We start from the raw sequence: 11,040 nt of genomic DNA on the forward strand, positions 1-11,040 counted from the left end.
CGTAAAATATTTAGAGTCAAACAATTCCATTGTTACTTGTATGGAAGACATTTTACCTTGTTAACAGACCACAGGCCTTTGACAACAAATTTTGGTCCATACAAAGGAATAGCAGAGATGGTCGCTCATCTTATCACTGTATAATTACGAGTTTAAATACAGAATATTGGAGCAACATGTGAATATTGCTCTGTCACATTTACCAATGTGGTACAAAAGCCAAATCACAGGAGAACTATATAAACTATGTGTACTTTTTCCAGGTGGATTGTGTATCTACTACTGCATCTCAGGTGCAAAGACACACTAGGTCAGATCCGGTGATGGGGAAGGTCATGGTCATGATCTTGAAAGGTGTACCACTGGATAAACAATAAACAGGAGTCATCTGGAATTCAAACCGTACCGTTGCTGGTACAAAACAGGGTACGCTAAAGATAATCAAAATTTATTTGATCTTGTTAACTGAAATTTCTACCATATTAAAGGAATAACAACAAAACCAAGTTCCTCACCGGGATCACACATCAAAACCAGGAGGTTTGGGTCAAGACTTAAAGACTCGTACTGAATGCTATATATATGAGTAATTGTATAATAATCATACTTAAATAATCACTGTTAAAAGTAAAAGTTAATATTTGTTGCCGCACTACAGGAGTAAAGAGGGAGGCATGTTATGTATTGTAACCAATACCCTCTTTAGTGTGTCACATGATTACATGGTGACATCATCACCTCGTCTTCCATCTTAGACTGTGAACATGTAACACCTCTAATAAACTCTGACTACTGGTTAAGTAACCAGGGCAACCTGGTTATCCTTTGTCCATACTGTAAGTAAAGGTAAACCCTCACAAACATAACATCTCTCAATCTTTTTGTCCAAGCTCTCTCCAATCCTTCAAATAACTGAAGTTCTTCATCCCTGGAACCATTCTCACGCATCTATTCTGCAACCTCGCTAATGCTTTCACATCTTTCCTAAAGTGTGGTGTTCAGAACTGGATTCAGTACTCTAGTTGAGGCTGAACCAGTGTTCTTTAGAAGTTCAACATAGCTTCCTTGTTTTTGTACTCGATGGATCAACCCCAGGGTGTCGTATTGTTAGTAACCACACTCTCACATTGTCCTGTCATCTTCAATGATTTATGCACCTAAACACCAAAGGCCCTCTGCTCCTGCACACCCTTTAGAATTGTATCCTGCATTCATGTTCAGATCCAGATGTGTCCATTATTTTGCCTTTAAATTAATTCAGAGAAGTTATGAAAGTGGATAACACCCTCATGATCTCCAAACCTCCATCCAGCAGATCAAAGAGTGTGTGAATAAAAATAAATGGCTGATGCAACACTGAGGGACAATTTGTTTGTATTCAACTACGGAGAAAAACATTAATGCTGAATGCTGCCAAAGGCACCAATAAAGTCTGCGGTGCAGACTCGATGGGTTGAATGGCCTCCTTCTGCATTGTAGGGACTCTATGATTCTATGAAAACCATACCTGTTTATCCTGGCATTGGAATCTCCAAACATTGACTAAACCTCTTGAATTCATTTTTCTGGGACAGGGTTAGTGGGCTTGATGCTTCCAACTTGATTTTTAAGGGCCAGATTTTCCCACTGGAGGCAGGAATCAGGAGAGACCTGTTCCCGTGTTTTGTTCCTACCTCCATCACCAGCGTGCGTGAACCACAATTTTAAAAAAAAGTATTTTATTCCAAACGTGTAAAAAACAGCAACATATACAAAAACACACTCCACAACCTCTCAGTCCATAGTTTGTACATTTTTTCCCCTTTTTACCTCCTCACCTCCCCCCTTCTTCCTCCCCCTGATGACGGACACTTCATCAAACATTGTCATGAATAACCCCCCCCCCATGTCGCGAAGCCCTCCGCTGATCCCCTCAAATCAAATTGAATCTTTTGGAACCGGAGAAAATCATACAATTCCCCAGCCAGGCCGCCACCCCCGGTAGTGTATCCAACCTCCGGACAATTGGAGAGGTGAAGGCCACAACATCGGCCCCATATCCCTCCAGCAGCTCTGGCACTTCCGATACCCGAAAGATCGCCACCATTGGGACTGTCCTGACCTCCGCCCCACAATCTTCGATAACGTCCCAAACACAACTTCTCAGTATCTCTCCAGCTTCTCGCAACCCTGGAGCATGTGTGCATGATTCACCACCCTCGCCCACATTTCTCGCACTCATCGGTCACCCCTTGGAAGAGCTCACTCATCTTCACCCGGGTCACATGTACCCCGTGCACCAACTTGAACTGAATCAAACTCAGCCTCGCGCAGGAGGAGGTTGAATTCACCCTAAGCATCTCCAGGCACCACAGTCCGCAACCTATTTCCCCCCCCAGCTCCTCCCATTTGTCCTTGATCTTCACCACCTGTGTCCTCGTCCCCCCCGCTCCCCCATCCACCCGTATATATCCCCAATCCTACCCTCCCCCAACCCATCTGGGAGCAGCAGCTGCTCCAATAAAGTGTACTCCGATAACCTGGGAAACGTTCTCCACCCCTTTCGCGTAACGTCCCTCACCTCCCTATACCTAAATTCACAACCTTGGCAGCTCAAACTTCTTCCCCAACTCATCCAGACCTGAATACTTCCCTTCCAAGTACCAGTCCCTCAACCTCACCAGCCCTGCCTCCCTCCACTTCCCATACATCCCCTCCATCAGCGGTGTCAACAGCGACATCCCCTCTAACTTAAAGTGTCTCCGCAGCTGATTCCACACCCTGACCATCGACTGTACCATTGGGCTTCCCATATACCCCTCGGAGCTAGTGGCAGTGGAGCCATCACCATTGCCCCTCAGACTAGAACCCCTACAGGACTCCTCCATCTTGATCCACTCTGTCCCCCCCATCCCACCAACCATCGCCTCACCTTCTCCACATTTGCCGCCCAATAATAGAGCAGCAGGTTTGGGAGCCAACCCTCCTTTCTACCTCTGCCTCTGTAACAGGACCCTCTTTCCCATTGACACCTTCCCCGCCAATATAAACTCCGAAATCACTGTCTCCAATTTCCGGAAGAAGGCCTTGGGGAGAAAGATCGGGAGGGTCTGGAACCCAAACAGGAACCTTGGCAGCACATTCATCTTTACCATCTGCACCCTCCCTGCCAGTGTCAGGTGTGATGTATCCCTCCCCCAATCTCCATCAACGTTGTCAAATTCCACTGCGCATCACAGCCCATTCCCTCGTCACCTGAATCCCCAAATACCCGAACCTTTCCCTAGCTACCTTGAATGGCAATACCCCCAAGCTGCCCCTCCCCCCGGCCGCATTCACCGGAAACACCTCATTCTTCCCGACATTTAACTTATACCCAGAGAAGGTCCCAAACCTCTCCAATATTCCCATGATCCTACCCTACTCTCCAGCGGATCCGACACAAACAACAAGTTGTCCGCGTACAATGACACCTGGTGCTCCCTGCTCCCCCTCACAATCCCCTGCCATTCCACTGACCTCCTAAGGGCCATCGCCACGGGCTCATCGCCAACGCGAACAACAACGGCGACAGCGGACACCCCTATCCCGTTTCCCTGTGCAGTCCAAAACTCTGTGAGCTCATCTCATTTGTACATACATTTGCCACCGGGACACATACAACAAACGCACCCACGCCACAAACTTCAGGCCAAACCCAAACCTACCCAGGATGCCAAATAAATACCTCCACTCCACCCAATCAAAAGCCTTTTCTGCATCCATAGAGACAATAACCTCCGGTACCCCGCCCCCCCCACTGACAGAGCCATAACCACGTTTAACAGCCTCCTTATGTTACCAGAGAGCTGCCTACCCTTTACAAAACCCGTTTGATCCTTCACTCGCTATCACATATCTACCCCTAGGGTCCCACACTCCCTTGGCCCCCACAAATCCTGTCCTTTAGTTCATCAAAATGGCCAACCTCGCGACTTTGAGTCGAACCCCGAGTGAAATACTTGTCCCACCCATCCCTTCCTCAACCTAACCTAATCCTGTGTCCAGAGGTGCGTCTTCTGTAAAAAGATCACCTCCACCTTCAAACTCCTCAGGTGTGCAAAAACCCGAGACCTCTTAATCGGCCCATTTAACCCACCAACATACCACATTACAATTCTTAGCAAAGGCTTACGCCTCCAATCCCCTTACCATCCGCCATCATCCCCCTCCGGTTCCATCTCCTCTAATACCTCCCGAAACTGGGTCGATCCAAGATGGCCTCCCTCTCCGCCCATGACCACGTTCAGTCTCCAACTCTGCCATGTCATGACCCCCCCTTTCTTCGGTACAACACCGCCTTGGTCCTGTTAAATCCTGCACGCCTCTTCGCCAGCTCCGTACCAATGTCCTGGCATATTTGGATACGATTCCCCTCCCATTCACAGTCTCGCTTCTCCCTGGCCCAACGTAGGATCTTCTCCTTTTCTACGTACCTGTGCAACTGCACAATCACAACCTGCGACAGATTCCCTGCTCTCAGCTTCTGCCTTAGAGACCTGTGGGTCCTGTCCACCTCTGGGGTTTTGTCCAGCACCCTCTCCTTCACCAACCCGGCCAGCATCATTACATATTTTCCTTCTACACCCTCTGGCAGACCAACAATTCGCAAGTTCTGCCGCCTGCACCTTTTCACTGCTCCTCGACCTTCACTATCAGCGACTTGCATTGGTCCCTCAGGCCCCCATCTCTGCCTCCAGAGACATGATCCGATCATTCTTGTCAGACACCATCTTCTCCACCTCGCATATCATCACCCCTTGTGCCCAAAGCACGTCTTTACACGACCCACCAATCCTCGCAGAGGTGCTACTGCTCCCTCAATGGCCTTCAACCAGTTGCCATCCATCTCAGGCAGCACGGTAGCATAGTGGGTAGCACTGTTGCTTCACAACACCAGGGTCCCAGGTTCGATTCCCACTTGGGTCACTGTCTGCGCAGAGTCTGCATGTTCTCCCTGTGTCTGCGTGGGTTTCTTCCGGATGCTCCGGTTTCCTCCCACAAGTCCCGAAAGAAGTGTTGTTAGGAGAATTGGACATTCTGAATTCTCCCCCTGTGTACCCGAACAGGCACCGGAATGTGGCGACTAGGGGATTTTCACAGTAACTTCATTGCAGTATTAATGTAAGCCTTCTTGTGATGTTAAAGATTGTTATTATTATCTCCCTCCTTCGCTGGCAAAATTAGTCTTTGATGAAGTCCATCAACTGCTCCATCTGGGGCTTTCCCACGAGCAACATCTCTTCCCCCCTCTGGCATTCTCACAATTGTTGCTGCGCCACAAATCCCCTCCAAGTCCTTAGCCAGGTCTTTAACTGTTTTTGCCGGGTCTGGTAGCCAGTAGACATGCCAATCTTGGGGAGAACCTCTCCCTCTACACCATCTGCACAACTTTCCTGCCAGAGCTACCCACTAATGGGTATAAAGTACCCAAACCAACGCCTTCGAACCAGAGCTGCCTTGTGTGTGACCACTCATTCCATGGCCACCACCGGAAGTCCCCTGAAGGACAATTTACATGTAATCTATAAGGGTCTGACATGTAAAGGGTTATGGTGGGATTGAGTACAGTACCGCCCACACAGTGATGTGTGAGAAGACATGACCTGTGCCAAGGAGCTCAGTGGAGTGTTGGACAGAGCCATGTGTAGAAGCAATCATGGAAACAGCCCCCAGCTGGGACCTTTACAATACCTATATAAATAGTTTCTAATAGTTATTAAACACTTGGGTGTAAACGTTCTGGTTCCATGCACTGTGGAAAATGTTGCGGACGGGACAGACAATTTGATGGAACTTTTAATGGTCTCTTGAACTCCGATGGGAATTTACTCTTGGGGTGGATACAATCAAAAATCCCACCCTTACGTTCAACTGCCTAAGGCTCCAAGTACCAAAAATGAGACCCACTGAACCATGCCCAAAGTCTTACAACAGAGTACAGCACTTAATGACACTAGAGATCGGTCTGCCACCCAATCAGTGGTTATGGGCTGAGGGGTGAGGGTAGGTGGTGGCAATGGTGACACCAGAAACGTGACAGGTGTTCTCTGTGTGTAGCTCAGCTAAAAAAGAGGATTTTCATGTTCAAAGTGGTCATGGCAAATAGCGCTCTGGGAGCCGAGAATTTATAGGGAAAGGTTGGCTGTTGAAATTTTAATAACTGCTCAGTAGTTTTTACACCAAACCTTCACATTTTTCCATCAAGGGAATCTGTTTCAGTGCCAACTTCCTTCAAGGCCGCAGCTGGTCAGCTTCAGGCAGCTCAGAATGGTCATCCGCCCTCAGGAAAATCTGAAAGACAGAACACGAGCTCTTAACAAGCTCCCTAAATGACCGCAACACATCCAATTAATGAGATGGGCAACTTCGCTTTCCCTCTCGCATCTCCCCACCTCCCTCCGTCCTTGTGGATAATCAGCAGAGTCGGGAATGGAGGTGGTGGACCAGCACGCAGGCCGCCAGTGCCATTCTTCTTCTGCTTTGTCTCCCGTCGGATTTGGGATGGGGAATTTCGACCCTCATCTCTCTGGCACTGTCCAACCCGTTGTCCTCCGTGAGCTACAAACCAAAGTTATAGGAAACTCTTGCACAGTAGAGTGTACATTTCGCAAACGGTGAACACAAATCAGGACAATGGGAGAAAATTTATCAAACCAACCTTTTAGAGACAATTGTAAATGTACTGAGGGAAGTGGCCTCTTCATTGTTGCAAGTTGGACTGCTTTGCATATTGCAATTTTCCACAGTGGTGTAATGGCAGTGCTGTTTGTGGATTCACTCCTAAATTCTCTACTCTAGACTTTCTCGATATTCTAGATTTGTCTTGATTCTCAGTTTAACACAACCCTTGCTCTCTCCCCCTTGAAAAGGCATCTACTTTTTTTCTTCCAGCCGCAAATTGTGCAGCAGATCGTCCGATTCGTCTCAACATGGTCAAGACATTTGAAGTGACAATGGCTACATTTCTCAGAGTGGTCCAGGAGCTCCTTGGCTTCCTTTTGGTGGCCTACACATTACTTCTGTTTGGGCTGCTGACTGCAGGTTGGGTCATGCAGTATCTAACCATGAACTGACCACCTGTGATGAAGTTCCATGTTCCTTACTGCACTGTCACCTTCCTGTGCATTCCTGTTGTCACTATATGCGAGAACAATTATATCCATAAATCTGTCTGCTTTGAGCCTTGATGTATAATATTACTATCATTTGATCTCAAATGCTAATAATTTCCTTTTTGCAAAAGAACCAAATGGAATTTTGTAGATGACCCGGTTGTTAAAAATATGTTGTACCAATTGGTCAACATTGTTATTGAAACTCCAACATTTAAAGATGTACTTTCATCTCATGAAATATCAGTTCTTGGCCTATTTACTCAGAAAACATCTCCTGTTGACCAAGTGTTTATCCACAGGGAGCGGAGACTGGGAGGAACACATCACCTTATCCGAAGGAAACTGTTCGCTGTGGAGTGATCCACGATTCATTCGCTGCGGTCTATTTGTACTGTCTCAAAAGTATTGAAAATTCGTTACATTTACTTTTGGTGCTAATCACCATTTGGTTGGACCCCAGGGGTACTTCCCTGGGGACTTTCCGACCTTTCTCGACGGTGATTAGAGTTGAGAATTTTACAAACACTTCAACACAAGGGGGTGTCAACTGCAGATAAAAAGTATCTTCAGGTTAAACCCCATGGGCTTGTCTTTTATTGTCTGAAGGTCACTGTAGCAAACCCAACTGCCTGTCAAAAACCGTATAAATTTCAGTTGTGAGTTGTGCCAGCTCTTTGGATACTAAATTTATCATAAAAAAGAACCACGGAAGTTAGAGCACAAATGGACACCACTGTCTATACCTATATTCGCTCTGCAACAGCAAATGAAGGTTTGTATGCAATACCATAATCCCTTCTTTCTCTGTATCCTTATTTTTCAAATACTCAACCAACTCCATTTTATAATATCTGCCTCTATCCAAGTGTAGGACTAGTAATCCAGAGATTCAGGGTAATCATCTGGGGACCTGGGTTAAAATCCCACCACGCAGATGGTAAAATTTGAATTCAATAAAAATCTGGAATTAAAAGGTAACCGTTGTCAATCCATCTGTAATAACAAAAGACCTCATCAAAGACAGATAGACTAGGTGAGTACCTTTTTTACAGCTTTATCCATGTTAAACTGGGCGCAGGTGATGCTTTGTCACATCACTGCCCATTCCTGGCCCCGCCAACACTGCTCTTGACACCCGTGCATGGCCTTGCTCCCAGAATGTTGAGTAGGTTTTTATCGCATATATTCAGGGGGCCACCACTTGTCTATGCTTTGGATTCCCTGCTTTCCCAATCACCTGCTGTCGTGGGGCGCCTCGTCTTGTATTTGCTGCATATTCCCCTCCTCGAGGTCGATGGCTCAATCTGTAGCACAGTGGTATGCTCTGGTGCTTCACAGCGCCAGGGATCCTGGTTCGCTTCCTGGCTTGTCTGAGTGGAGTCTGCACATTTTCCCCATTACTGCATGGGTTTCCTCCGGGTTCCTCCCACCAATCCCGAAAGACATGCTTGTTAGTTTTTTTTTTTAAATTTAGAGTATCCAATCATTTTTTTCTCCAATTAAGGGGAAATTTAGCGTAACCTGCACATCTTTGGGTTGTGGGGGTGAAACCCACGCAGACAATGTGCAAACTCCACACGGACAGTGAGCCAGGGCCGGGATTTGAACCTGGGTCCTCAGCGCCGCAGTCTCAGTGTTAACCACTGCGCCACATGCTTGTTAGGTTAATTGACATTCTGAATTCTCCCTCCGTGTACCTGACAGGCGCCGGCCGGACTGTGGCGACGAGGGGATTTTCACAGTAACTTCATTGCAGTGTTTATGTAAAAGCCTAATCGTGACAATAATAAAGATTATTATTAAATGCTGGCCTTGTCAGGAACACACATAGTTCAAGAACAAATTAATATAACCCTCTGTTTCAAAACATTTCTGCCCATTCACTCCATTAGATAGGCTGTAGAGTTGATATCGGCAATGGTTTTCATTTTTAAAATAAATTTAAAGTGTCCAATGTTTTTTTACAATTAAGGGGCAATTTAGCATGGCCTAGCCACCCATCCTGCATATCTTTGGGTTGTGGGGGTGAGACCCATGCAGACACAGGGAGAATGTGCAAACTCCACATGTACAGTGATCCGGGGCTGGGATTGAACCCGGGTCCTCGGCGCCGTGTGGCACTGCCACCCTGGCAATGGTTTTCAAACTCATCTGGGGCAGTGTGAATGGAATACTCACAGAGATGAGGCGTTGATACATTTCTCTCCACCAACAGACTCTAACAATGCTGTACTATCTGTGTTGATTCACTTTGGTATAACTCAGTGGGGGCTTTTTAAACGTAATCAAATCACTGATTGCAGCAAGCTCCGATTCATGTATTATTTCATTTTGTGATGATGATTTGTTATTGTGAAGATTCCATGATGACTGTTTGTTCAGAGGGATGTTTTCCACCTTTTGTCATTAAATCACTGGCTGTCTTTATTTGATTGGTTATAATTCATGGAAGGTAAATTGGTCGGCTGTTACTAAATCAGAGTGTTTCCGTGCACAAATTCCCGGCATGGGAATCTGACAGTAGGAATGGCAGAAAACCGGCTCCTGCAATAATATTCTTTTCACAGTTTTCAAGTAGCTAAATAACAAGTAATATGGAACTTTTTTATGTCTAACATATGAACTCCTGGGCTAGATTCTTACTGACGGAGGTCTTGTGGTGCAGTTGGTAACCTCTGAGTCGATAGCTCCAGGTTCGAGTCCCAAGCCAATGGCCAAGAAGGTGTAGTCATAATGTGGCCAAATCGGTTATCAACTCTGTAAATCTTTCCAATACACTGTGAGGTAGTAAGAGTCGGAGAGTTTCCTGGTCAGCCAGAACTGTGTGGTAGCTGTAACACAACAGCCTCCTCGCATTAGAAGACTTCACGGGCAAGCTGTTGACACACGCTGTCCTCCATGGCAAGCACCCTCCTCGCTTTGAGGGACTGCTAGAGAGAGAGATTTTAACTCTAGGATTTAGCTTTGCAAGGCAACCAGATTTTTAAAAAAGTAAACTAATGTTCATGAATGAGCTAGATGGACAGAAAGACAACTGAGTGGGTCAAGAGTAGAAGTTCAGGAATCAAAATGGCTGTTAAGTACAGTTAGAGGCAGAAAGACAGGCAAGTACAGACATTGAAAACAGACTCGGCAGCCTCATCCTGGCAACAATTGAAGGAGAAATGAGGGTAAAGATAGAAGGCGAAGGAGAAAAATTGATGGGTGGGTAATGTTGAGATGAGGACTGAGGGAAGTTTGAAGAAAACCAGTGAAGAAGCAAGGTGAGGCCAATGTCCCCACTATGGTGCTAACGAAAGAACAAGCAAATAAATGTTCCTGAAATGTTAAGAATCACAAATTCTGCTTTTAGTAGTTTTCAGTGTATAACGCTGGCCAATTACTCGTGTCAGCCTGCCATGGTGGATTATTACAACAACAACTTGCATTTGTATATAGCCCCTTCGACATAGTAAAGTGTCCCAAGGCATTTCACAGGGATGTTATGAAATGAAATTTGACACTGAGTCACACAAGGAAATTATGGATAGAATTGGCCGAATAGGTAAGTTTTAAGGAGTATCTCAAAGGAATAGAGTGAGCTAGCGAGGTGGAGAGGTTTAAGGGAGGGTTTAGGGCCTAGGCAGCTCAAAGCATAGCCACCAATGATATTGGGTCTGCTTAAGAGGCCAGAATTCAAGCAGCGCAGAGATCTCAGAGGCCTGGAGGAGGTTGCAAAGATGGGAAAGGGTGAGGCCATGCAATGATTTGAAAATAAAAGTGAGAGTTTTAAAATTGAGGTTTTGCTGGACCATAAACTGCAGCATACAACACGTGAATGTGTCAAATGATAAAGCCATTAAAAGAATCACCAGGTTACAGAGAAAGCAACATATATAGAATTCAGAACCAAGTGAGAGCCAAT

General features: G+C 46.1%; 1 long non-coding RNA gene across 1 annotated transcript; it reads left to right on the forward strand.

The window, feature by feature from the left end:
• Positions 1-267: 267 nt before the first annotated feature.
• On the forward strand, positions 268-9,563 carry LOC140386699 (uncharacterized). Its single transcript, XR_011933656.1, has 2 exons — positions 268-426; positions 6,913-9,563. It is a non-coding gene; the product is annotated as an uncharacterized lncRNA (long non-coding RNA).
• Positions 9,564-11,040: the final 1,477 nt, after the last annotated feature.

The sequence above is a fragment of the Scyliorhinus torazame genome, chromosome 12, assembly GCF_047496885.1.
Source record: "Scyliorhinus torazame isolate Kashiwa2021f chromosome 12, sScyTor2.1, whole genome shotgun sequence".
NCBI classification, from domain to species: domain Eukaryota; kingdom Metazoa; phylum Chordata; class Chondrichthyes; order Carcharhiniformes; family Scyliorhinidae; genus Scyliorhinus; species Scyliorhinus torazame.